At 43.2% G+C, this 27,800-nt stretch overlaps 5 long non-coding RNA genes across 5 annotated transcripts; 4 read left to right on the top strand and 1 right to left on the bottom strand.

Annotated features, from left to right (window-relative positions):
• The first annotated feature begins 3,051 nt into the window (after positions 1-3,051).
• On the top strand, positions 3,052-4,170 carry LOC139787886 (uncharacterized). The gene is made up of 2 exons (XR_011722717.1): positions 3,052-3,478; positions 3,593-4,170. It is a non-coding gene; the product is annotated as an uncharacterized lncRNA (long non-coding RNA).
• A 2,226-nt stretch (positions 4,171-6,396) lies between these two features.
• Positions 6,397-7,711, bottom strand: LOC139787744 (uncharacterized). The gene is made up of 2 exons (XR_011722689.1): positions 6,725-7,711; positions 6,397-6,691 (listed from the first exon to the last, which is right to left on the bottom strand). It is a non-coding gene; the product is annotated as an uncharacterized lncRNA (long non-coding RNA).
• A 1,873-nt stretch (positions 7,712-9,584) lies between these two features.
• On the top strand, positions 9,585-11,248 carry LOC139787759 (uncharacterized). The gene is made up of 2 exons (XR_011722690.1): positions 9,585-9,687; positions 10,429-11,248. It is a non-coding gene; the product is annotated as an uncharacterized lncRNA (long non-coding RNA).
• A 3,866-nt stretch (positions 11,249-15,114) lies between these two features.
• Positions 15,115-18,321, top strand: LOC139787904 (uncharacterized). Its single transcript, XR_011722720.1, has 3 exons — positions 15,115-15,310; positions 15,404-15,488; positions 17,293-18,321. It is a non-coding gene; the product is annotated as an uncharacterized lncRNA (long non-coding RNA).
• A 6,243-nt stretch (positions 18,322-24,564) lies between these two features.
• LOC139787815 (uncharacterized) lies at positions 24,565-27,370 on the top strand. The gene is made up of 2 exons (XR_011722708.1): positions 24,565-24,641; positions 25,657-27,370. It is a non-coding gene; the product is annotated as an uncharacterized lncRNA (long non-coding RNA).
• The last annotated feature ends 430 nt before the right edge of the window (positions 27,371-27,800 follow it).

Here is a 27,800-nt window from a genome sequence, read left to right on the forward strand (position 1 = left end):
AATGTATGCAAATACTTCCCTACACAGAAAGAACAGTGAGACTGGTGCTTTTATGCAGTCACTCATCAGGGCAAAGAATTCTACTTCCCTTTTCATCCATGGAGCTCCACCTCCTGTTTTGACTTGCCTTGAGTTCCATTTCACCCGGACTGGTTCATAAAGCAGTACAGGAGAAAAGAAAAACCAGAAAGCTAGCAATATGATTGAAAACAAGTTTCAACGTGACGTGAAAGAAATGTTACAGGGTAGAATTGTTACTGAACTCAGAAATGGCCTATTCTGTAGCCCAGAGGCAGGCAGAGCATTAGTGTTGATGATAAAAGGCACTTCAGGTTACAAGCTCTGCAGCAAAGTCCCACTTGCAATTTATGAAGAAGTTCACTCCCTTCTGGAGAAGTTCACTCCCTTCTGAAGAAGTTCACTTCCTCACTCCCTGAGGAAGGACACAGTATAAGGCTAACAAAAATTTAAGGTGAGAAACCACCACCTGCAATTGCTATTGATAGAAGATGAGGTGTAACAAGGAATAAAGAGGTGTGGGCCCAGTGTTTCAGAGGTCCATTATTTATTAAATTATGGTCACTTACAACAAAATTAATGCTGAGCCACTTGAATCTTCACAAGTCTTTGGGACCAGATGGGGTCCACTCCAGAGTGACGAGGGAGGTGGCAGAAGAGCTTTCTAAGCCACTCTCCATCATTTACCAACAACCCTGGATCACTGGGAAGGTCCCAGATGATGGGAAGTTGGCAAATGTCACACCAGTCCACAAAAAAAGGGTGAAAGAAGGACCCAAGAAGCTCCAGGCCTGCCAGCCTGACCTCCTTTTATAATCAGGTGACCCACCTGGTGGATGAGGGGCAGGCTGCCGATGGAGACCAACTGGAGAGTTGGGATGATTCCAATGGGATGAGGTTCAACATTCCAAGTGCTGGGTCCTGCACTTTGGCCACAACAACCCCATGGGGAGCTCCAGGCTGGGCACAGAGTGGCAGAAAGGGAGCTGGGAGTCTGGATTGCCAGGAAGCTGAACAGGAGCCAGCAGTGTGCCCAGGTGGCCAAGAAGGCCAATGGCATCCTGGGCTGGCTCAGGAACAGCGTGGCCAGCAGGTCCAGGGAAGGGATTCTGCCCCTGTGCTCAGCCCTGGGGAGGCCACAGCTTGAGTCCTGTGTCCAGTTCTGGGCCCCTCAGCTCAGGAAGGAGAGGGAGGTGCTGGAGCAGGACCAGAGAAAAGAAACGAGGATGATGATGGGATTCCAGCACAAGTCCTGTGAGGAAGGGCTGAGGGAGCTGGGGGTGTCCAGTCTGGAGAAGAGGAGGCTCAGGGGAGACCTCATCACTCTCTACAACTCCCTAGAAGGAGGTTGGAGCCAGGGGGTGGTCGGGCTCTGCTCCCAAGCAGCTCTCAGTAAGACAAGAGGGCATGGGCTTAAGCTCTGCCAAGAGGAGATTTAGGTTGGATATTGGGAAAAAATTCTTTCCAGAGAGGGTGATCAGGCATTGGAATGGGCTGCCCAGGGAAGGGTGTGGATTCTCCATCCCTGGAAGTTTTTAAGAAGAGTCTGATGTGGCACTGAGTGCCACGGGCTGGGAACCACGGTCTTAGTGGATCAAGGGTTGGACTTGATGATCTCAGAAGTCCTTTCCAACCTGGATGAATCTGTGATTCTGTGAAAAAGATGCTCTTCTAAGCCTTGTCATTGTTTTCATTTCAACTCAGAATTAGTGATCCATTTACAGCTCTACTTTGAGTGACAGGTGTCAAACACCCAGCAATTGCCTTTTGTCTCAAACTAAATGGACAAAAATCCTTTTAGCATCGTTTAACAGAAGCAAGAGTTAATCTCTTTGTTTACTTCTCTTTAATGTCTTTAAGAAGAGTGGCTTCCTGATATGTCAAGCCCACAGTTTATTTGTCAGCGTTAGATTTTGGGATGATACATCCCAAATGGGAGAGTCCAACCCCACCTGTATCTATTGACCCAAATACAGCACCATGACAGAATCAGGCCCCACAAATTATTGTTGAGCACTGGCCAGGACAGGCCCCTACAAAAAGTCTTTAAAAACACAGATAAATGGGACTGAAGTGACACATGACATCTTCTTTGAACCCTCAGCTTTCTGAGTGTTTTTACCCAAGTATGTATCAAAATTCCCTTTGGGATGCTACCCTTAGAGCCTTGCCATGTGGTTGCCAGGGGGACCACAAGGGTATACCCAAGATTATCAGGTCTTTTTATTCCAAGGTGGATCTCCAACTTAGAAGTGAGGTTGAACTTCAAAATTAACTCACGTTGATTAACACTGGGGTAAGGCCAGTCCTGAGAGCTGACTTTGAGGGCTGATGTTTCTGAGGGTCCCTTCTTGGTAAATCATTACAAAAAATAGTAGGGTCAAGGAGTTTCCATTGTAAATCCAGTGTAGTCAGCAGAATGAGATTGCATAAGAATTTGGCTGTAAAATTTCAACACAATAGGAAGCCCAACTTTATTTTATGAGATTTACATTGTGTAGGTCTATGGATAATTTATTAATTTGAAACTAAGAAAATAATTACAGGCATCAGAGGAGTCATCCGGAAAAGAAAACTCATAGTTTGGTATGTGCTGGAGATTTTATGTGATGCTTCACATCCCCTGAGTTGCCTGCAAAAAGGTATAAAAGCAGAAGCATCTCAGGAGTCTCCCAAAAACTTCTCCTGACATCTCCTCTCTTGCTGCTGTAGGTGAGTTTGATCTAAACTCTTGGATTTGTATCTATGATGTCTCTGTAGTGGTAGTTTTAGATGAGGACTCTTTCCTGTGTCTATTTTCTGGTTTTAGCAATGAGATAAAATGTCACAGTGAAATCTTACTTTTCAGAGGACACTCACTGAGGTAACTTATAGACAGTGGTAAGAATCAATTTTGCATTTAAAGATAGAATTCTAAGAGTTATTTTATTTTTTTCTTACGCCTTTCCAAACTTGAGACAGAGATGTAAAGCTAAACCCTACCAGGCTAAGTCCCAGGCATCCTCCCCAGGGGCAAGAAGGGAGGGAAAAAAAGGGAGCAGAGGACAAGAGGACTTGAGGGAGGGATAGGAAGCACAAACAAGGGTCTGACCTCATTGCTATCAAATATGTGGGTGGGCACCCAGCAGGATCTGACTGATGCTCTACTGACCACACGTTTTCCTTCCCAGCTTCACCTCGAACCTTGAAAACAACATGAGCTCCCAGTGCTTGTCCCCCTGTGAAGTGACGTGCCCAGAGCCATGCGTCTGCAGCAGAAGCCTCGGGCCCTGTGTGATATCCTGTGGGGACTCCACAGCCGTGGTGTACCCCCCACCAGTTGCCCTCACATTCCCAGGTCCAGTTCTCAGCAGCTGCCCCCAGAACAGCTACGTGGGATCATCACTTCCTGAGCCTCTTGGTGCTTCTCCCTCCGGCTCTGGCATGGGGGGTCCTTCTGGGGGCATGTCAGGGATGGGAGGTGGTTCTCGTATGGGGGGCATGTCAGGGATGGGAGGTGGTTCCTATGGGTCTGGGGGTATGTCAGGGATGGGAGGTGGTTCCTATGGGTCTGGGGGTATGTCAGGGATGGGAGGTTCTTATGGGTCTAGGGGCATGTCAGGGATGGGGGGTTGTTCTGGAGGCTCCTCAGGGATGGGAGACAGTTCCAACAAGCAGTCCAGCAGCAGAAGCTGTGGCTCCCGCCGTGGAAACTGTGGCTCATATTAAGGCAACCCGAACACCTACAGACCAGGCAATGACTTAGGAGACAAAAAGGCAAGATCCAGATCCCCAGCTGGGACTGACTCTCAGAGATGGTGAAAGCCCATTGCATCAACGGGAGCCACCCTTGCTGGGTACCTCTGAAACCTTGGCCCACACCTCTTGCATTTTTCACTTTGTCTATTATTAATGACGGCTTCTGTTAATCACCTTACAACGCTAGGTCCTTATTTTCATTGTGCCAGTTTAAGGGGAAAAATATAGTTTGAAAGGCCTGAAACAGGGGTTGTCACCAGAACTGTGACAGAATAACAACTGGTGGAAAATGGACTCTTTCAATGCTGTATCTTTCCCTGGAACTGAGAAAGTGTATGCTTTGTCTTGTGTGCCACCTCATTCTACAGTGTATCTCCATTCTTCTTGGTATTAAAATCCTCCTGCATCATCAAATTTTGTTCAGTTGTTCTTTATCCGCAAGATTTTTTTGGTGCTGTCCTTTCCACTAGCTCATTAAAGCTTCCTAGAGCTTGTTACACAGCCCACAAGCAACAATTATGTGTTTTTATGGTAATATTATAGTAATTGCTTAGGTAATAAAGGTGTTGTGAAAGGGTGGTTGAAGGAAACATTTGAAACTCAAACACACAAAACAGTTCAGCATTGCTTCTCTGTAGGGCACAGAGGTTTCTGAAGCTGATGTCTCAATTTTCTGTGGTGGAATAAGAGCAGAGAGCAAACAGAATTTTCCTGCCACAGACAACCCTTGGATGAAGCATTTTACATCAGGGCAGCTGTTTCATATCATGTCAAATGAGGGATGAGATTTAAAATGCCACATGTACAAGATCTTTTCAGAAGAGATCAGGCTGCTTAATATTATCTCTCCCTACTCTATGTGGAAAAGTGTAGGGGGAAAAAAATGTGTAAGAGATGAAACATAAAATCATAGAATTTTCAGGGTTTGAAGGGACCTTTAAGATCATCCAGGTCCAACATCCCTGCCATGGGCAGGGACACCTCCCACCAGCTCAGGCTGCTCAGAGCCCCATCCAGCCTGGCCTTAAAAACTTCCAGGGATGGATGGGGCTTCCACCACCTCTCTGGGCAACCTGTGCCAGTGTCTCACCACCCTCATGGTGAAGAACTTCTTAATAACATCTAATTTAAATCTCCCCTCCTCCAGTTTGAATCCATTCCCCTATGTCCTATCACTCCCTGACATCCTAAAAAGTCCCTCACCAGTTTTCTTGTGGCCCTTCTCTGGACACTCTTCAGCACCTCCATGTCTTTCTTGTAGAAAAGGCTCCAGATCAGGACAGAGGACTCCAGGTGTGGTCATGGTCAGCTGAAGACTGGGAATTCATAATTTTATTATTTTTTTTTTTTAGATTCTTAGATTTAGATTTTTATTTTTTAATTTTAGATAGCCCAGCTCTTCTCTTCTGAAAGAATCTGCTTATTCATCCATTCTGTCCCAACGTTTAATTTAAACCACTTCATAGGAATTATCATGGTTCCCTGGATTTGTGTGAAGCTTAGGCAACTTAAATTAAGAGTGCCTAAAGAATGCAAACCATTATAAAATGCATTTATATGGGGACTGTGAATGATACCTAAAGAAAATCGGCAACCTAACTTGATTTCTGAGATCTGTCACCATGAACTTTTAGTGTTAAATGCCTCCAGACATTTAGGAATCTCTTTTGACTCTGGCCTCATCAAAGGGCTGGATTTATATGACAGCATAATGTGCTTTCACATCACAGAGATGTGCAAGAGAGACTTTCATAAGGGATGGGTGACATGGGACAAGAACTAACACCTCATGTTGTTGTTTTCTGTAGCTATTACTGGGAGGAGTAGTGCAAAGAGACCTGTGGGTGAGTCTCCAAGGAAAGACTCTTGAATGTTAAAGATGTGTTAAAAACTGTCTCTACTCCATTTAATGTAACTTGGAAAAACCCGTGGGAGATCAGGAATCAGAGAAAGATTTTTTTAATTTTTTTTTTAATACTTCATGTTGAAGTACAGAATTTCTCATGTTTGGAAAGTCAAGAAGGATGAACTGAACCACGGGGAATATTAGCAGAGCCAGAACACAGAATATCCCCTTCATACATTCCAAATCTGACTTGGAAAATCTACCTTATATCTTTGTTGAAATGAAGGTGAACATGTCCATAACAGAAATTGTAACCGACAGCTTTTGTGGAGATAGAAAAAATATAATTTGGAGGATAATCCCACTGCTAAGCCATTGCTTAAATTTCCCAGGATTATAGAAGTTAAGTAATTTTAATCTGTGATTTATCTAATGATTGCAGACAATAACCTCATCAGATCTGATTAAAACATTAATGTGACTGAGGAAACTGTCTCGATTTGAACATAATGAGATAATTTGATTGCAATGATTACTTAGATCTGCAGCTAGGAGGTAAGATTATCACACATCGTCAGGAAAGAGAGTTCTCCTTCAGCAGCACCGATCCTAAAGGGGATTACAGCCTGCATTTCCCACTGCTCCAAATTCCTGCTGTCAGCTAAAGGGGCCTGAAAGTATCTTGAGGACATAGGACAAGAAGTTTTCAGCTCTCAGCTGGCTTCATTGCAATGGGTTTCAAAAGAACATGGATTACAGGTGAATTGGAGGAAAAAGGAAACACGAGGCAGAGATACTGATGCAACAGAGTTTTAATGTCAGGGAAGCAAAGGGTACATTTGGTGAAATTGGGAATGCAGAGCACAAAGGATGTTTCCTGGGGATTTGGGAGGTGATGCAGCTCCACACGTGCCAGCAAAGTCCAGACACTTGGCCATCACCAGGTTGCAGCTTCCCCTATGATGCCGGCACAGCCCAGGGTGGCTGGAGCAGGTGTTGCTTCTTCAGAAAAAACAGCTTCCTTCCCCGGACCTTCGGCAACCCCCAGAGGTGCCCCCAAAGCTCATGCTACTGCCCCCACCAAAGGACCTGCCCCCTCCAAATGAGCCCCCACCAAAGGACCTGCTCCCTCCAAAGGAGCCCCCACCAAAGGACCTGCCCCCTCCACAGGAGCCCCCAATGCCTCCACCAGAGGAACTGGAGCCGAAGGATCTCCTGCCTCCAAAGGAGCCCCCAAATGACCTGCTGCCCCCAGAACTACCCCCTCCATAGGAGCCCCCTATTCCCATGGTACTTCCCCCACCATATGAGCCTCCCATTCCCATGGAACTGCCCCCACCATACGAGCCTCCCATTCCCATGGAACTTCCCCCACCATACGAGCCTCCCATTCCCATGGAACTGCCCCCACCAAATGAACCCATTGATCCACCAGAGGCTATTGGCCCTGAGGACCCTCCAATGGGGGATGGGAACGACGAGCCCACAAAGCTCTCCTGAGGGCAGGTGGTGAGGATGGGGCCTGGGAAGGTGATGACCACGGGTGGTGGGTAGACCACAGCACGGGAGTCCCCACAGGAGGTGACACAGGGCTCATTGCAGGCATCCACGCATGGCTCTGGGCAGGTCACCTCGCAGGGTGGGAAGCATCTGCTGCTCAACATCTGTCCTCCTGAAGACATTTTTTAGTTGGAGATAAATCTGTAGCAGGAGATAAAACGTAAGTGAAATGCCCAAATGCCGGGAGAGAAAAGCTTGCTCTGAAGTCTTTCACAAGCATGAAAAAAGGGTGGAAGAAGAGTATTTAGGAAGATTCAGGTGAATCGCTTCTCTCTTACAAGTTTTGTTGAACATGTGTGCACCAGCACCTGACTCTTCCTAAGTCAATTTCTGCTGCTCTAGACATGCTGGTAATTGTGAAGAGCAAAACCAAACTCCAGGTGTCTTTAGAAGTACCTCAACTTCAAGATTTTGTTGGATTCAAGATTTTGCTGACTAACTGACAGCATCAAGTTGATCCAAGTGCCTATGAAAACCATCTTATAATTCATCATTTGTATCTAAAAAAGGTACATTTAAATTACTAGGAAAATGGAAGTATGACAGAAGGGAAAGGGCAGCGCTTAGCATCATGCTTTCTGCGAAGCCCAAGTCCTCAGCTAAATCTTGAAAATAGTGCCCTAGTGGTTCATAGAGAGAATGAAAGAGATTCAACTCACCAGATCTGCAGAAGTGGAGATGAAGAGCTGTTGCTGATGAAAGTGAGGTGTTCAGATCACTCTTATATACCTCTCCAGACCCCCAGCGGGATGTGAGCCATGCTTTGTGCAAGAGCTTCCTACGTGTTGCCAAACTAGGTTGTGCTGCATGGATTATTTATTTAATTGTTCTAATTGTTCTCTTAAGTGATGTGATAACTTTATTCTTAATTCCCAGTCACGTTACAAGCATTGCACACCTTGTGTCTTACTTTACACACCGACCCTGACAAAGTCACCTAGCAGCTGATGTTGTCCCTTGGCCTCACTAGAGATGAAACTGGAATGAGTGTAGATGCATCTGAGAGTTCTATCAAGCTGATAAACAGATTTTGTACAATATTACTTTTTTTTTTTTTTGTTCTTCAAAATCTGGATTTCAAATAGTTGGGTGATTAACAGAAGTTCTGCTGCTTGCCAGTGTTGAAACAGAAGCGGGGCCCAGGGTTCCTCATGTAAATTGATATTTCTCAACACAGCCATAGGAAAACAGGAGCATGAGTATAAACTGAGGAGTTAACATAGAAGTGCTGACTAGCAAACCTGTCAAATCAAGGGCTGCTCACTGATGCCTGACAAAACTCGTTCACACTCTGATGCAAGATCTCAGCTGTATAAGCTTCCTGCGCTCTATTTTCTAATGGAGCGTGAAAACACCAGAAATCCAGCATTATATAAACATTAATCAGAAACGTAATAATGATGTAAATATTAATCAAAGGATGATAAGTGGAACAGACTGGTTAGATTCCAGTGGGCTGTTTTCCTCCCTCACCTATGACTGAGAATCAAAATCCAGAATTACTTTAGTTTTTGCTTAGGTTTAGAAAGAAAACATTTAAGTGGGGTGTTTGATTTTGCTGGCATTAATCCACATGGCTTTTGCCTGTTATACCCACACAACAGTATTAGAGGCATATAATGTTCTCACTGTGTTTCTGGTTATTGGAAATTTTGCTTCCTATTTAATTTTGTTTCCTATTTATGCACTTGTGTATCTGTCTCCTTATATATGAGGCTGTTAAGTACTAGTCCAGTAATGCTGCTGTGGCTTTCTTGAATAAAATAGTCCTTGTCTACCTTAAGATACTTTTAGGTTAAATTGATTTTATACACTCACTCCATATCCAAAAGGAATGTATCTTTTCTCCAATGAACCCTCCTGGACAACACCACCATGTCTTGCTAGAAATTCGTTTCTGAACAAAAGCAGGTTGGTAACAAAATGATCCTATGTTCTAACATGGGGCTTCCTTGCAGTTACTTGGATGACAGAAGTTGGTTAAGCACTTCTGTAAGCAGTCACTTGGGTGCATGTTAAACAAGCAGAAAATATGACCCCCTCCTACCTAAGGAGATATTAAGATTAAAATTGCAATTTTCCTGACTCGTTTTTTTTTTTTTTTAAATTAGAATAGAATCTTCTGGAAAACAGAAAACATTTTTCCTGACGAAGCCAAACTGCAAGATTAAATACCTTGCTAAGTAAAGGGGCCTCAATCCTCTACCACTGTCATTCAAATGAGGTCAGGAGATGGCACTAGTCATAAAATGAATAGAAAAACTATTTAAGGATTAAAATAAGACAAAGGGTGTGTTGAGCATCTTATGATGTGGAGCTGATTTACTAATCATTATTGGTTACCAAAACAATTATTACAATTAGAAGTAGCTTATACAGCAAAATGTTTTGCTGGCTAACTATTATGCCCCAAGTACAAAAGTATTGCACATCCCAGTGGCAGGCTAAAAAGGTGTATAAAAGCACCACATTTCCTCCAGGTTCACCACCAACTTCTCCTCATTTTGATTTCCTCTGTGAGCCTGGTAAGTACTCTTTATTTAAGCTCATTTACTAGAATGATGCTATCAGTGCTTGACTCCGGAGTGAATTCTATGTCAGTACTTTGGGATGATCAGCAATGTAAGATTTGTTTTATTTCTTGAGCAGGAAAGGTTTTTTTGGTAGACATTCAGCAGGAACCATTTGTAGATGCAAGCCTTAAAATGTAAAGCTGTGTTCTTCCATACCACAAAGGGAAACTGTCAGTTAAATCCTCTTGATAAACAGGATACAAATTAACAACTTACTGCTTGGCATTTATTAAAATTTGTGTGTACACACACATATAAATGGCAAGAACCACTGTTGATTTCTGTTTACAAATTACAGGGTCTGTCAAACCTGTTTCCAAAAGAGCCCAGTAGCTGAAATGCATAAATTAGAGATTTGTTCTTAACAGAATTAGAGGTCAGTGATCAAAAACAGTAAGTTATGCTCTCAGAAAAAAGGCTAAAGATGCTTCTGGAAAGTTTATTCCTTCCTGGCAGCTACAATAGACTACAAGAGAAGTTGTGTTTGTGTCTGTAGCATTTAGTTTTAACCACATTAAAGAACAATCTTTTAGACTGGAGCCAAGTTAGATATCTCCAAAAGAATAAGTCTTCTATTTAGAATAAAATAATTCCTTCTGTCACAAAGGACAGAGAGCTTGTGTAACCTCAGTGGTTGTGTAAAGGAGCTCACCTGTGCCTACATTTTATTTTATTCCATAACCTGTGCTGCAGGTTTATCTCCATCTCAAAAGATGTCTTCAGGACAGCTCGTGAGCAGCAGATGCCTCCCACCCTGCGAGGTGACCTGCCCAGAGCCATGCGTGGATGCCTGCAATGAGCCCTGTGTCACCTCCTGTGGGGACTCCCGTGCTGTGGTCTACCCACCACCCGTGGTCATCACCTTCCCAGGCCCCATCCTCACCACCTGCCCTCAGGAGAGCTTTGTGGGCTCATCGCTCCCATCGCCCATTGGAGGGTCCTCAGGGCCAATGGCCTCTGGTGGATCAAGGGGCTCCTTTGGTGGGGGCAGTTCCATGGGAATGGGAGGCTCATTTGGTGGGGGTGCTTCCATGGGAATGGGAGGCTCGTATGGTGGGGGAAGTACCATGGGAATGGGAGGCTCCTATGGAGGGGGTAGCAGAGGCTCCTTTGGAGGCAGGAGATCCTTCGGCTCCAGTTCCTCTGGTGGAGGCATTGGGGGCTCCTGTGGAGGGGGCAGGTCCAATGGCGGGGGCTCCTGTGGAGGAGGTCAGGCTTTTGGTGGGGGCAGTAGCATGAGCTTTGGGGGCACCTCTGGGGGTTGCCGGAGGTCCGGGGAAGGAAGCTGTTTTTTCTGAAGAGGCAACACCTGCTCCAGCAACCCTGGGCTGTGCTGGCATCATAGGGGAAGCTGCAACCTGGTGATGGCCAAGTGTCTGGACTTTGCTGGCACGTGTGGAGCTGCATCACCTCCCAAATCCCCAGGAAACATCCTTTGTGCTCTGCATTCCCAATTTCACCAAATGTACCCTTTGCTTCCCTGACATTAAAGCTATGCTTCATTCAAACTCAACCCTCTATGTTTTCCTTTCCTTGTTATGTGTTTTTAGGAAATCTTATATGTGATTCAGCAATAGCCTTTTAGAAATCTCTGAGTGTCCTCGAGGAGAAGCAGGTCCCTTAATTACAGCATGGCATTTTGTTTTATGGGGGGGAAAACTGTCACACCAAATCCTTTAGGATTTGCTAGTAGCGTCACCTGGCATAGAACCAATCAGGTAAATCAGCTGATGCCTTCCTAGAAATATGACCTAGTGGCAGAGAAGCTTCTCTTGAAGCAGAATAATGCAATACCAGTTTCAATTAATTACAAGGGAACATTTTTTTTCACTCGAAGGGCTCTGTTTGTGAATTTTTTCTTAAAGAAACACTGTAAATACAGACTTCTTTGCACACATTTCCTCCAGCTCTCTTTTGACTTAGTGCTCCCTGCTCCTCTTAAGTGGTATGAAGACACTTTCCCTGTAGCAAAGTGACTCATCTTTATCGATCTGGTTGGACTACTCTGCTGACTAACCTGAGGCACATGAATGTGAATAAGACCTAAATTGAAGAAGAGAAAAGACAAAACAACCAGAGGCATAAATATAATAAATAGGACTTTTTTTCTGCTGTCTCTTCCATGCCTCCGAGGGTCTGGAAAGGCAATGGAGAGGAAAACAAGGAAAGTCCTCACATATTTTACCTGAGTGAATGCACCAGAGGCAAGAACGTGACTCACAGATCTCTACCCAGATTTTAAGATCATGGAAAGAAACTCTTTTGATGCCGAAGTAGCTACATTAGCCAACTCAAAGCTAGGTCTACTAGCTTTAGACACAATTCTAATGTCAATATAAACATAATCATCCAGTTTCTTACATAATTGTACAGCCTCAATTGCTGGTTTTTGTTTGTTTGTTTTTTAATTTAATCAGAAATCATCCGACACCTTCTTTTCTCCTGGTTTCTTGCTTTTATTTTTGCTATTCTATCAATAGGAATTAGATCATAAAAGTGACAGACTTAGGTGCTGGGTGCTGGTGTCATATTCTACCTTAATTGACAAAAGATTTTTTTATGTTCTTATGCCTGTTGGTTTCTCGGGCAGGAAGGATCTCCTGGACAATACAAACCAGAAGATACCACCCAGTACTTTCTCTTAGTTCCATAATTTCTCTTAAAACTATCATGCACCATTTGACTAAATACCACTTTTGGTACAAAGTCAGTAAGAATCACTCATCTCTACTAAATTATTCCACTGGTTAATTATAGCTGTATTTAAATGCTTACATCTTCTTCCTTCTCTAACTATAGTCTTGCCTAATTAGAGAAATCTTTCCCCTTGGAGTTACTTGCATTTGTTTAAGCCTCTTCTTGGTCTCATTTCATGGAAATTATCCAGCACTTTTGATCCATTTATTTTATAGAGGTTCCTAAGGTGGGATATAAAATAGCAAAGCATTAGTTGAAGGAGAAAGGCAACAAAATCCTGTTTTATTCAGTGGAAAACCACACAATGAAGTAATCAGCTTATATTGCAACAAAGAAGACTGAGATTAGTCTTAAGGGAAAGAAGAAAATGCTAATTGCAGGAGAAGCCAGGTACTGACAGAATTGCAAGTGAATGGAATCCCAGCACTGGAACACTTTTTTAAAAACACTTTTTTTTTTTTTTTTTCTTAAAGACAAATCTTTTCCAGGAATTATTCATGGAAGATTATAAGCTGGACAACCTCACCAGTTCTCTTCCACAATTATTTACTATGGTTAATTTTTTCCTAAATTTTTCTATTTTTTTGAGCTCAGCGTCGGATGTGAAGAGTGTTCACCTTCTCCAGCAATTCACAGTGATTTTTTACAATTCTTTCCTCATAACTGATTTTACACATGTAAATAAATAACTATCTGGAAGAGAATAAACGTGTATGGATGTGAAGGTTGGGCTTGCTCCAAAGCTCCCTCTGGAGCTGCTGCGGGTAAGTGAGCTCAGGCTGGGAGGGTGAGAGCAGCTCTTCCCACAGCCCTGTTCTTGCCATGGGGCTTTCTGGGCAATGCCTCTGAGTCAGAAACATGGCAAAGGACAATGGAGCTGAAGCTGGAAGCTCCTATTAGACAGCCAAATCCAGGGCAAAAACTAGGGGAGGATACAAGCAGGAGGAGTCATGGCAAACCTTTCCTGGCACTGCTGGAAGGAGTTGGGATGGATGCCAACCACCCCACAGTTTTCCAAAGCTGCCAGAGGTTGATGCGTTGGGCTGTGCCTGTAAGAACAGCACCTGACAGATACCATCCAAATCCTCTCTCAGTGATGTCTCATCTTCCATGCATTGCTCTAGAAAAGCAGGGAAACGTTAGGTGTGTGGCTCTGGCTGGGTAGCAGTTCTGGTTGTCACCATGATCTGGGGTGACAAAGTGGACATGAACACAGTGAGCAGCTTCTGCGTTCATTTCCCCTCCCTTTTTTCCACACATACACAGTATTTTCCATACACTGGATATACATACAATTTGTGGATGCCCCCCACCTGGTCTACTGGGAGGTTTCCATGCCCAGGGCAGGGGATTGGAACCAGATTATTTTTATGCCCCTTCCCACCCAAACAATTCTATGATTTTTGCTTATTATTTTTGCAGCTTCTGCACTACCCTACCAGTTTTCTCATGGAAGCAGAGTGATTTTGGAGGATCCTCTAGGTGAGAACACTTACTGGAAATGTTGTGAGGAAATGCTTTCAGATACACCCACTAATGTTTTATACATGCAAAGTATTGTGGTGTTACGATGTTAATAACAGGCTGCCAGCACGAAACACCGCAGTAGTGAATCATAGCGTCACTTTAAAATAAATATGTCAGGGCCACCCCTGTGATTTTCTGAATCAGACAATGATAAACACCTTGGGAATTTGGATCCCTTTGTTTTTGGTGGACTTTTTTTGTTTGTTTGTTTTTTGTTTTTTGTTGTTTTGTTTTGTTTTGTTTTAAAAGCCTACTATGCATTTGGTATCTTAACCACACTCTTTAAAGCAAGCTGGCCAAAAAGTTCACCTTTCCAAATCAGGGCATATTTTCTGATTTTAGTATTATATAATCTGAAGGGGGCTGGGTCTGTGCTTCAAATAGGGCATGAAACAGGTCTTTTCACCACAGCAGGTCAGGTTGGGCACAAGCCAGTACAACTAGGCACAGCTCTCAGTCCTCTTTATCATAGAATCATAGAATGGTTTGGTTGGAAGAAAGATCTTAAGACCTTAAAGGTCTTAAAAGAAGACCTTAAAGATCAACTAACCAATCTTTGCATGGGCAGGAACACCTCCCACAAGACCAAAAGCCCTTCTGAGCATTTATTCTTAAATAAATTGGTTGCTCCTCTTTTCCCTGACCCACCTGGGTGTTATCTGGGGAATAACCATCTTCACTTGCTTTGCCAGAGCATTGCTCACTCCCCCAGAGAAGCATTTTTCTCATGGAACTGTGAACAAAACCATCAGAAAAGGTTAGAGTGATTTATTCCAAACCAGGCCAAGCAATTCCCAGCTCCCTCTCACCATCTCATTTTAACCAAATGAGCTTTCTCCCTTCATGTTTCTTCCTGGACTTGACCAGGGATTGTATTTCAGAGGAGGAAACCTTCTCAGCTATGCCATATCAAGCTTTTGCATTGGGTTATATTCTTGCTTTGGAAGAGATTTCAGCACCAAATGAGGAACCAGACCCCCATGGGCCATGCTAAGCTCTGACACTGCAGTCATGCAGTGACTACTGGTTCTGTAAACACATCCTAACGAGCTTTCAAGTAGCAAGCACACTTCCTACTAATGCCAGGTTAGGCTCTTATGCATTCTTGGAGGTCAGGATGTCAAGCAAGGAAAACAAATTCCTGTTTTCTACAGAACTGCTCGGGTGAGTCCTGCAGGACCTCTGACCAGTTGCAGCACCGTGGGAGCTGGAGCAGCATCCTGTCGACTGCAGGCACGCTCTCGGGGATGCAAGAATAGGTTTGGTGCTTAAAAAGTGGGAAATTAAAGGAATCCAGGAATGGGACTGTGACGGTCACCTGCTGGTGAGAATAGGATAATCAACACAAACAGTAAGCAAAACAATTACTGTAATTACACATCAAATTTTGTTTGGGGAGTAATGGAACCTAATGTACAAATATGACGTTACTTTCTTGCATCAGCCTGGTGGTCCAGGAAGGTATATAAAACCATTCATGATTCAGAAGACTTCCAGCAGGTTCTCTTGTCTTCTCCTCGGTGAACTGAGTAAGTTGCTTTCTGATAATTTCTTCTGTTTAAAAAACAAAAAAAAACAAAAAAAACACCATTTTTGGAAATCTTTATATTTACTTCAAGGAGGATTTATTTTTCTTAATATGCTGCGATTCTGTACAATGTTCAGTAGTTTATTTTAACAAAAGAGTTGTTTGCTAAGTATTCATTCAGAGGCACTAGTGGCTTGAGATTTTAAATACACCTTTTAAATCTAGATAATATTGATTACTTATCCTTTACTTTTTTGCAAATCTAATGCATGTAGCCTTTGGATAGCTTTAAAATATTTTAGCCAGCAGTATACATCTGGCAGTGTTGTTCTGACCTTGTGGCTTCTGATTTTTGTTGCATTTTGTACAGAAGTATCATGTGTAAATATTGATATAGCCTATATGTATTTATAGTGAGATTGTGGCATAGTTTCAGTCACCTTTTAGACCAGAACCAGCTGCTAGGACACAGCCCTGGTCCTGGTCTGACTTTGGAGGGTCTCTACCTAGGACCTTCTTGGAAATTCACTGTCAGTCTGAAAATGGCAGAGGCTTTAGTAAAGCATTTGTCAGTGGAGCCAGACAGAAGAAATGGGAACCCAGAAAGTGTCTGTTTAACATGTATATTCCTTGGGAAGTTGCTTTGGGTGTTTTTGTTCTGGTTATGCAAAGCAGTGGTCTTATACAAAGCATTCAACAGGCTCTGTAAGAATATATTATCCAGTAAAATGTTTTGTGCTGTAGACATAGGTGTTCGGGTCTGGTTTCTTTCCATTTGCTCTGCTTTGCTTTCTGATGAGGGATTTGCAGGTCTAGTCAGGAACATGGAATTTATCGAAGTAGTAGAATGAAAGGACTGGAACCTGAAAATAGTGTCTGGATTGGAGTTAAAGGTCAGGAGAAGTTTAGGGTATTTTGGGTATTTTGACATTGTTCATTTAAAAAAAAAACCTGTCTGAATCAAACTGAGACTCATCCAGGCTTTTCTAATCTGCAGCTCTGTGAGACAAAAATAAGTAATTGCCTTGCCTGAAATAAAAATATTCAATTTAAACTAAAAAAACCACTTTAGCTAGCTCCTTCATTTGGTGCTTGGAACTTGGATAAGTGTGAAATGACTTCCTGAAACCTAATTTTTAAGACATTTTTCAGACAACGCTTTGATTTATTTCAAAAGGAAGAAAGGAGGTGCATTCTTCAGTTCAAGCTTGTGAACAGTTGTGCTACCTCTGAAATTCAAATTCAGAAGACCTGCTTTCAGGTTTTTGCTGTGCTTGAGCTTTTTCCTTGTGATATTGCAGAAGGCTCTCATTTGCTTAATTTTCCAAGTGAGCTTGATACTAAATCTTCTGTTTTAAAGCCACCTGTTACAAACTAACTGCACTAAAAACAGTACTTGATATCCTTATGGGATTGACTTCTTCATGTACAACATAGGGATTAAATACCTATTCCTGAGTTTTGTCTGCTTAGCCCAAATAATATGCAAATTTGGGACAGCAAAATCTCTCCTGTGTTTTCCACTTGGGCAATGCTCAACGCTGCATCACCCTGATTTTACTGAATTCCACCTCTAGATTCCAAAATACATAGAAAAAAGCAGATGTTATTTAAGGAGAAGAAGTTGTTTGATGTCTGCAGGAAGGAATCAGTCTCTGAAAGGCCAAAAAGGCAAAGGAAAGCAGAACAAGATGGGTCTCAACCTATCCACCAACTTGTGTCTCTACAGGGCTCCCAACAGCTTAGCTCAAACCTTGATCATGTCCTTCATTCAGCTTTATATTTGCTCCTTCCTTACCTTGCAGGTCTCCAGCAAAGCTAAAAGATGTCCTGTGAGAAAACCCTGTGCACTGAGCAATGCTCTGTGCCCTGCAACTCCTCAAAAGGCCCTGAGCCCTGTGCAGCTGCCTGCAACGAGCCCTGCATCATCGCCTGCCCAGACTCCCGAGTGATCATATTCCCACCTCCGGTGGTCGTCACCTTCCCAGGACCCATCCTCACCACCTACCCACAGGAAACTGTTGTGGGCTCCACGGAGTCAGCTGAGCTGTCGGGCGTCTTGGAGTCAGGGGTCCCCATCACTTCGGGCCAGAAGGGCGTCGAGTGTTTGGAGCCCTGCATCATCCCCCAGCTTGGCACCAAGTGTGAGCCCCCGTGTGTTCCCAAGTGTGCTCCACAGTGTGCACCCCCCTGTGCTCCGTGTCCTGCCCCCTGTGCTGCTCCCTGTGCCACTCCCTGTCCCACCAAGTGTGCTGCGCAGTGCGCTTCCTCGTGCCCTGCCCCGTGTTCTCCTTCGTGTGCTACCCCGTGTGCTACCAAGTGTGTCCCAGAGTGTTCCTACACCTATTCCACCCGCTGGAAGCATCCTTGCCAGAGGGGCTTCTGTAAGAAGGTCTAATCAGTGGTAAAACAAAGAATAGTCACAGGAAAAGAAGCAAAGAAATGAAAGAACAAGGCATGTGATTGACAGGCGTGGCAACTGGAGAGGAAAACACCACTGGAAACCAGGACCCTACATTTAATTCTGATATAGAGCTTTAGCTTAGATTAGTGCTCTCTTTATTCTTGTGGCTTCGCATCTTCTGTCTGCACTTAACTTTCTCTATCCAGTTTGACAGGGACGGTGTTTTTAAAACAAAACATTTGTAGGGATTTGAATGTTGGGTTCAGAGGAGTAAGGGAAGTGAATGGCTCAATGAAATGTGTCACACTGGAATAGGTAGTTGGTTTTAGCTTTTCTTGTCTCTAGAAATACCCTCTTTCTAGTCTGCATTATGCTTTCTGCAAATGTTTAACTCCACTTTGCATTTACATTAAAATGCTGCTGCATCCAACCATTGGCCTTCTGAATCTCCTTTTTCCTCTGCTACTCATTTGCAATGCTCTCTGGGTGACACTCAGTCTTGGCTAGAGGAGCAGAAGTGGTCCTGGAGAGTCTTCCAAGATCACTTAAGACTTGCTGACCAGGTAAAATGAAGGATTTTGTTCTGCTCTACAGGCCCCTCTGTGAAAATAGGATGTCAGTGTTATAGTCCAGGTTGCAGCTTGGAAGCCAGAGAGCAGAAGTCCTATGCATAGAGAAACATGGTTCTGTGTTTTCTAAGTAGACACCTCTAGGTTACTGCAAAATGTGTCCTGATCTATCTCATAACCAGTCCTACCTGGAGCCCTACGAGACAAACTGAGCCAGATTAATGATATTCTTCACATTTCTGCATCAAAACTTTTTCAGCTTGTTTTTGCAAGGAACTTTTTTCACATGTAAGAGTTAACAGTCATGTGTGGACCTGATGCACCAGTTTCTTACTTACTCCTGGATGTCCTGGTCAAAGGCCCAGACACCTATGTCTGCCCAGCTGGTGCCAGCAGAGGATCCCTCTAGGCAGACGCCGTTTAGGACACCAGGTGTGTCCTGCTCAAGCCAAGCAATTTCAGATGTTGTTTTTATACTAAAGATTATGTTAATTTCATTCTTCCATAATGGCCACGTACATGTGTTTGCTTATTTAAGCCATGGTCTTTTGGTGCCTAGGAAATACCATGTCATTCTTGTAATTATACCCACCCAGAAATATCCCCAGACTTCCACAGAACAAAGGGAGTTGCTTCACGAACCCACACTGATGTATTACACATGTAAAGCGGAATGTTAATATAATGTTAATAGTATACGACTTGGGTGACATTCCCCAAGACTCTGTAATAACTGATTTGGAAAAAAAGGTCATGGTCTCCCACACGTTTAACTCCATATATTCTCAGGGTTTTCTTTTTCTAGTAAAGTGATTATTTTCACTATAAAGTTGCTTTTCTTTTGTTGTATGATAATGACTTTCAAGTCAATGACCAAGACATTCAAGAGAGGGTCTCATGACTACCTTTAGACTTTGGTAGTTCCCAGAGTGCAAGTTCACTCACCAGGTGACCACATTTTAAACAAGCTGGGTTTTTTTAAGCGTTAAAAAAACAATCACCACCCCCAAAAAACCCTAAACAAACAAACACAAAAAAAATATCCCTAAGTGATTTTATCAGAAAAACCACTCAATAACAGCCCTGTAAAGCCCCAAGCTATTAGGGTAGAAAAATTTCATGCTGCTTATTCACAACTAGCAACATTGTCCCCCACAAACCCAGACAGTCATAGAGGTTAACAAGAATAAACCAGCTCTGGATAAACCATGGCTCGGATGGTCTGAGGAGACAATTAATAAATATCTCCAGCAGAGGGCTTGGAGGTTCATCTTAATTCTCAGCCCCGTTTTCAGCCTGGGGGGTTATGCTCCAGGGCAGGCTGCTCTCTCCTGGGGGAACAGGAGGATGCTGGGAGACCTGCAGGTCCCAGCTAGGATGCAAGTCTGGTCACCCAGTACCATGCTGGGGCTGCTGCCCTCCTGCGGAAAGACTCTTCAACTCTCCTCGAGCTGACTCAGCCCATGATGCAAAGGCAACTAAGCAGGGACTGCAAAACCTACCTAAAAATCTAGGTGTGTGCTCCTGGCAAGAGTCATCATGAGCCAGCCATGGAAGTGTCCTGTGCTGGTGTCCAGAGTCCTTGTTGACAATTGCGTGCCCAGGACAGCTGCTGATATGCCACAGCCTCTGCAAAGTCTTCATCAGTGTCTACTTATGAAGATCACCCCAGTGATAAACCTGCACCAGATCCTTCCCTTAATAACTTTTTTTGTTTACACCATAAGACAGCTCCAAGTCTGTTGCCAACCACTTTCCCAGTTGTTTTGGTTTTCGTCACTTTTTCCATCGCTAATGTTTTATGGAAATAAGGTAGTTATTATATCACTTTTTATAGAAAATATAATTGCTGCCCTAAAGCTAAATTACTTGCTTCAATGGGGAAGCTTGGATTAAACTGAGCTGTCGCTATCTTTTGAAACATCTAACATAAATTATACTATTGCCTAAACACCCCAGCTAAGTGTTCATGTTTGGCTGCCCTGCTAGAAATGAAATAACAGGCAGTTCTGTCCTGGCATCAAGAGAAAAAGCAGGCAAGGAAAAAAAAATATTGGGAGAAGAACTGGTTCACATTTGCAGTTGAGGAAGGGACACTTGGGAAGTGGCAAGCTTTCAAAACAGCTTATTAGATATGAAACCTTCAGAAATTCTTGGTTCTGTGTAGAATCCCACAAAATCCCGTGGGGTGAGTGCAGAATCCTTCACCTTTCTGTCACTCCTCTTCAGGGTTACCTGCACCTGTGATTATTCCTTAGGACACTTCTGATGAAACACAAGGCAAAGACAAATGTGAAGGTGTTCAGTGACACGTATCAGCAATTGTGCCATCTGGAGCAAGCACCATTTTCAAAGTAGCAAGAGGTGTTTCTCCACGAAGTGCTCACTGTGCTGAATCCCTCAGTCAGATTTCATGTTTGCACGTGAATCAGCCCTAAAAATCTTCAAGGCTCTTTATTTTCTAAAACTTGACTCAGTAAGACATGGTAATGAACCAAAAGATATTCTTTTGCCAAGGTAAAGCAGAAGAGGTAGATCCTCCCATGATTCAAGTTGCTGTCCCCTCCCTGTAACAATTCTCTGCCAGCCTACGATAGCCAATAACCAGGCTCTAAAGTGACATAAGCCATGGACGTGTACCAAACAAGAAAGCTAGAGAGACCAAAATGGAAAATAATAATTCAAACATGCAAATCTGTAGTTGAACACCATCCATGATAATAATCACATGCACACCAAAGCTGGTTTGAGAACATGGTGCAATTCGTGTGGAGAAGACATGATGGTTACAAAGTTCACCATGATGGTGGCTGCACTTCATTGGAGAAGGTTAAGAGAGGGCTCTGTGCCCTGGAATTACTCATCAGTCCTTGCCATAAAGAATATTTGTGTTTCTGCCATTCTGCTCGTGTTTTTCTTTGTTGACCAGTTTGCTGCCAGTGTGTCAAAATAATCTCTAGGTTATAGTGAGTCACTAAGGAGATCCCAGGAGCAACAGCCTGGGAAAGTCTCAGAACAGGTATGTCAGGAGACTTAACAATGATGGTTCTCTGACTGCAGTGATTTATTACCCGCCTGATAATTGCTGGAGTAAGACGCCCCAATGTTGACTAATCACTTCTCCCTAAAATATAATACTGGTGAAATTTCTCCAAGAAGGTTATGGCTGAAAGCCCTAGAACAGATGGACGTGTTGTTAGTTAAATCAAAACTGTTGGACTTTGTTTTATGGGCTTGTTTTTTCAACTCCATGGGCCAAACCCCCACCTAGACCTGTAGCTGAGAGCATGGCCAAGGCCAAGAGCCAGCAATGGGGTGGAAGATGCTGCACTGAATGGAGCTTTTGCATGGAGGATGCTCTGACTTTGCCTTTGTCTAGCACTTGTAAGTGTTGTGTCAGGGTGTTTGCTGCTCTGACACTGCAGTGTTCCTAAAGCTGGGTTGGGAAGCCCATTTATCTTCCTGGGAATGAGATGAGGAATGGGAAAGAACTGCAAGACAGTCAGAGCCTGCAGGCTCCCCATGAGGAGAGTTTGGGATTCATGCCAGTAGTGATTCCATTTGGTTCTTACTGATAGGGGTTTGGAAGACAAAAAATATGTTCATACAATTCATCCATTCTGGTTTTCGGGCTTTCTTTGGAAGCTTTTGATTCCACTCACAATTGCAGGGTTCTCCTGAGGTCCTGAGCCAGGGGCTGTGCACCAGTGTACCCATCCTGCACTTTCCAGGTCAGGGAGGGGAACCCAGCTTGATCTGATCTAGAATGACAATGCACATGTTCCCCAGTATAAGCAAACTTCAGTTTCCTCTTGCAGCTGTTAGCAAACCTTCATCAAAGCAATTAATTGTTAAAATTGTATTTTCATGCTATAAATTATTCACTAATTACTGCTGAGTCCTAAATGCTAGAGACCAAAAGGCTGATTGGAGGAAGTGGGACTGTTAAAGGTGTCAGTAAAGTCACTGCTGCTGCTGTTAAAGTCAGCTTTAAAAGGATTAGCATGAGCATTGTTTCTTAACAGCTGTTCTTGCACCTATAAAATGTTAACGATTAAATATCACTGCTAGCTGCATAAATTTGGGTTCTACAGTTTTGCATGCTGTTATTTTCTGCTTATACAGCAAGCCCCTCAGGAAAGGCAACGCCTCGTGACCTGCATCTGTGCAGTATCCACTGCTCCAGGGTGTCAAATATAACTGGAGCATCCAACACTTCCTAAAATGTACAGACCTTGTAATATGTTAACAAGCCCATAAGTGTTAATCTGAATTTTCTGCTGATTCCCCACAAAGGGGGTCAAGTGTGTCAGAGAGATGTCAGAAATTCACTCACTCCTGTCTATTATTTTTACTAATTTATCATTAGAGTCCCTTGCTCTTTGTTTCAGAGACCCAACTTTCCTTCCCCCCTAAAAGTCTTTCTATGTGAAGTGAGACAACATGAAGAAGGAGTTAACTTTAGGAACCTAATTTAGAGTTATGCCAGCCCTCTAGGCACCTGTAGTCCACAAAGGGGGTTTGGGGATCTCCAAACTCTGGGTGCTCTTCTGAGTTTTTGGAGGAATGTCCCACTCTCTCTACTGACTCCAATGGTCAGTTTCTAACAAGCTTGGCAGGTTTTAGGTCAACATGTTACATGCTACAAGCTTCTGCCTTCACAAAGATCTCTGTGCCTGCTCTGATAGGTGATTTGGATCCTTCTCTTTTAACTTCTCAGCTGATCACCATAGGAATGAGCCCAGGGCAATAGCTGGTCCACTTAGATGCTTGTAATTGGTGATGGTAACATACTCCTGGCACAGCTCATGCTGCTTCACTATCCTGATCTATTTTGAGGCTGGCTGAAAGCAGCATCCATCCCCTTGACGAAAAGATGAAGGGTGATAACAGACACATAGTTATCTTGGTTTGCAAAAATGACAGATGCTTACAGAGACTTTGGTTGTGATAACCATGGTTATAAAGGGCTTGGCAGAGACCTTCCATTCTCCAAAAGAATGGAAGCTCTCTTGTCTTTTAAAATCTCCTGACCTTAGACCATCACCATGGTGGCTGTGAGCTGACTGCTGACCCTGACGAGTGGGATAAGAGAACTGAGTTGGAATTTTGCCTTTTGGTTTCATGGAATGAAACAGAAATCCTCATGTCTAGGCTGGGCAGCAGAAACATGCCTGGCTGCAATTCATTCCTCTCTCATGCTTGTTTACACCCTTGGCAATTTAAGCTGTATCCTTTAATGTATAGATTATGCTTTAATTACATGGGATGGTTATGAGAAATCTCTAGACAACACTTATCTGGGTTGTTCTAATTTTTTCCACAGACTAAAGGACTTCAAAGCACCGTCATGTGATTAACGTGCTGTAGATTTAGATTTCTACTGTAATAAAACTAATGATATGTTGCTGCAGTTCTAGGTCTTGCTAATGAGTAATAGTTTCACTTTAAAACATGATCTTATCATCCCTCTTAAGCAGACACTTCGTAGCTCTGCAGGTCAAGGTTATTTTCTTTGTCTTAAATTGCTGAACCCTCTGGTCTTTCCATGGTGTAAGTTTGCTCTATCAACTGAAAAGATCCCCAAGACCCTACAAAAAATTCTGGGCTTGTGTTGTTTAAAAAAAAGATTGAAAACCAGTTTTGTAGTGTGTTAAAGTTAGCTCTCCTAATCGAACATATATAATACAAATTATACAAATCAGTGATAACTTTGCTAGTTATTTCATTGCATAAAGAAGTTATTCTCTGTAGAAGAGGGGAGAGTTCAGAGATTTGTTTAATCTCCAGCTCTGCTTCCAGCTGGGGGATTTGGATTTCTTCAACACATCGAACAAGGAATGCCAGCCAAATTTTTCCAAACCCTAGTAGGAATTTCGCACATTTTCTTTTAAAATAAACTTTTTATATTGTCTGCTCCAACTAGTGAGACTGAGAAAGCCCAAGTCAGTTGGCAGCCGGGGGTCTGACCCGGTGTGGGGCTCAGCACTAACAACAAATCCTAAGGAAGATAATTACAGCAGTTGAAGGAACCATCTAAGCAACATCTGATTTGCAAGTAAATGAGGTAATCACCAACAAATAGGTCTTCTAGCCTCCAGGCAGATGGAAGAATTGTATAAAAGCACTTGCAGCTCAAGGCTGTTTACCTGCTTCTCCTTAACTTTCTTCAAAGGATCAAGTAAGTATGATTTACCTTATTCTTTTGACTGCTGCATCTTCAGTTTTCTCTTTGGTGTTAAGCCTTGTTGCTTTCAGAATTGCTATAAAAAAGCAGGCTGTTGTGGGCTTTGAGAGATGAGGATTTGGGGAGGAAATGTGGGATTTAGAGACCCACGTGGGGTTTAGACTCTTCCTATTGAGTACGTGGGTCTCCTCAGCTTTCTTGAATCTTACTATAGAAATATTTTTATTCTGGAGCTTATTTTCTAGCATGGTTATTTCAGCAGCTTCTCGTGTAATCAATTGTTCATTCTTTCATATGCAGCTACCAAACGTTAATATTTAATCCCATTTTCTCCTCTCGTGCATTGACAGATTCATGCCTCCTGTGCAAGTCTAAGGGCTGAGCAAGTGAAAATCAATAGAAAGACTCCTTTTTCAGGATAGGGCACTGTTTTATCCTAGAAAAAAGAATTCCACAATTGAATGCACCAGCACTGATTGTTTTGTGCAGAGAATAAAAGAAGCAAGAATATCTGTGAGAAAACAGTAGGCTGAGCCCTATTTGATCTCAAACCACAGCACTCCCCTTCTTTATAGAAGCATTTTCACTCCACACCCTGCCTGATGCCATTTACCATTGTGTTTCCTGTAGTAGCCACCTTGACTGCAAATATTTCTGTGAAAGAAATTTCATATTCTGTATTAAATCTATCCCTTGAGGCTAGAAGGTGCCCTCAGGGATGAAAGAACTCTCCTAATAAACAGAGGACATCCGGTCACAGAGCTCCTGAGGGCAGACTCCTGCTTCTGCATCAGCTCCACCAAAATTTCACACAGCTGCCTTTAGTGTTTCTGCCCAGCTCTGAAGCAGCCAGAGATCCTAACAGTATTTGGGAACAGAAAGAATCAGGTCTAGCTTTTAATTGGGATGAAACTTTGTGGGGTTTTTTGGTACAGAAAACAATCTAATCCCAAAATTAATCTAATCCAAGCACCCTAATCTAATCCTAAATCTAGCAATCTAATCCTAGATCTAATCCAAGCACCCAGCTGCTCTCCACGTTACTGTGCCACTCCTGTCATATGTTCATCCCACGAGCAGGAAGGGATTGGTGAGTGACAGCCTTCACTGCAAGGACCTGTGCACCGCTTGCAAGAGATCATAGAAGGGTTTGGGTTGAAAGGGACCTTCAAAGCTCACCTAGTTCCAGCCCCCTGCCGTGGATGGGGACACCTTCCACTAGACCAGCTTTCCCCAAGCCCCATCCAGCCTTGCATGGAACTCTTCCAGGGAGGGGGGCTGGTGTTACTCTTATCTCCTCCTCGTCTTCCAGACTTGCCAGGACGATGTCTTACAGCGGAGACTTGTGCATACCCTACGGCAACCCCTGCGAGGTGTCCTGCCCCCAGCCCTTTGCCAATGCCTGCAACGAGCTGTGTGTGACATCCTGCGATGAATCCAGAGCTGTCATCTACCCACCACCTGTTGTCCTGACTTTCCCAGGACCAATTCTCAGCTCTTGCCCCCAGGAAAGCATCGTGGGCAGCTGCGGAGCATTCGGCATTGGCCGCCCATATGGTGCTGGGGGCTATGGAAATGGTTTTGGCTTAAGGGGCTCCATTCTTTTTGGAGGGTCAAATGGTCACTGGGGTGGATACAGTTCCAATAGGTCTTACAATCTGGGATACTCCTCACTGGGGAGGGGGAATTGGAGCCCATACTCCTACCGTCACTACAGAACCTACAGCCGAGGAAGGTGTGGGCCATGCTAAATACTTCTTGGGAGTTCACTGTGTGGAGCAACCAGGATGTGAAGAACATGGGAGAAAAAACATGGATGGGAAACTGAGTCTGAGCAGAGCTGAGAGCTCAAGGCTCTGACTGAAGACAGCAGGAGCTCTGAGCTCTCAGCAGCACCCAGAAAAACAGGCTTATAGCTAGAGCTGTGCAAACTGTATAACTACTCATGCATGCAGACTTGGGGGGGGTCAGGGGGTGGGGAGAGGAAAGAAAAAAAGAATCCTGGTTAAGGAAGAAGGAAAAAATCCATCAGAAAAACAATTCCTCTTAAAATTTCAACTTGAAAATTTTAAAGCTAGGACTAAAACTGATTATTCTTAGAGAAATGTCGAAGCTAGGCAGCTCAAATGGTTTTAACTGCTTGTTTTAAAACAAATATTTTTTTCCCCATTTAGATTAATTTAACTGATTTTTTTCCTTGCCCTAAAGCTTCATCTTGGAGCTATTTAATATGAAAAATAAAGATTAGAAAAAACAGCTCAACCTATAAGCATATTTTCCATTTTTCACTTCAGGCTTTTGGCATCTTCTGTTTACTTTGCCAGCTCTTCATTTACAGTGCTGTTTCTGGATGTACAAAAAAGATCTGTGCATTTCAAGAATTAAAATGTCCTCAATACCCTTGAAGCTAAACAATGTTCAGTTTAGTGTGCTGTAGGAATTTGTACATGGTTTTGTGGCCTTCCACAGCACAAAAGTAATGGAAACCTCATTTGCTTTAGTACATCTGCTTTAAAATCTGCTTTTATATTGTAAAGGGATGAAATTAAGACATATAACTCAAATTATACAGATGTAACAAGGAAATTCTTGTACCAATGCATGGCTTAATATCAAATTTTGTGATATAAAGTGTCCTAAAGTGTCTGTCTTTTTTTCCCCTGTGTTACTGTGTCTGTTAGCTCTGCTTTTGCTGCCCATTAAAAGCCATATTGCACAGCTGACCTGGTCTTCATACCACCTCAGTTTTCCACTTACCAATTTCATTTAAAGTCTTCTTTCTGGGCCTCAATATTCCCCCTTCCAGATTAATCAGCAAGTTTCCAGCAGTCACCAAAAGGCGGTTTCTTCCAGTCACAAATAGACAGTTACTTTAGAAATAGGATTTTTTTTCCTCTTTTTACAAATAGAAAATGCTCTTAATAGCCAGAGAAAATCACAGAAGATCCAGACCCACAGCCTAACATACACCACTGCTTCTGCACCGTGTGGTTCCACCTCCATGCAGAAGCTGAAGCCAGAGCTTTACCAGGATAGAAATTGAAATTTCTTCCTAGTCCTGGCATTTGCAAGCAGCAGAAGGCTTTAAGCAGCAAATGCTCTTTTTTCAAAAGCAGTGAAGGTACCAAAGGCAACTCCTTTCTCTTTGGAGGC

Source organism: Heliangelus exortis, chromosome 27, assembly GCF_036169615.1.
Source record: "Heliangelus exortis chromosome 27, bHelExo1.hap1, whole genome shotgun sequence".
In the NCBI taxonomy this organism is placed as follows: domain Eukaryota; kingdom Metazoa; phylum Chordata; class Aves; order Apodiformes; family Trochilidae; genus Heliangelus; species Heliangelus exortis.